The following is a 345-nucleotide window of genomic DNA, read 5'->3' on the forward strand; positions in this document are numbered from 1 at the left end:
GCTTTGTTTGCTGTTGATGTAGCCCTAAGCAGAGACTGGCGAAAATCACTTTCATGGAAAGGGGTTGCCAAGCTTTCAAAAAACTACGAGTTTCCTTAAATCTCAGCAAACATTTTTTCACCCAATCTTGATGATTCTTTCAGGTAATGATCAGTACCCCAAAACCACTTGGCTCACCAAATTTCGTTCTTCTAGGTTAAACCTTTCGTTTGCATTATCCGTTTTCATTTTTAGGTTTAACTCTGTTTTCTCCTATAGGGATACATGTATTTGGACTCTAAATCAAACATGGTTTGTGCTACCTCTTTGAAACTTGACACAATAAAGCAGATTCAAGTTCTATCT

Source organism: Ictidomys tridecemlineatus, chromosome 10, assembly GCF_052094955.1.
Source record: "Ictidomys tridecemlineatus isolate mIctTri1 chromosome 10, mIctTri1.hap1, whole genome shotgun sequence".
NCBI classification, from domain to species: Eukaryota; Metazoa; Chordata; class Mammalia; order Rodentia; family Sciuridae; genus Ictidomys; species Ictidomys tridecemlineatus.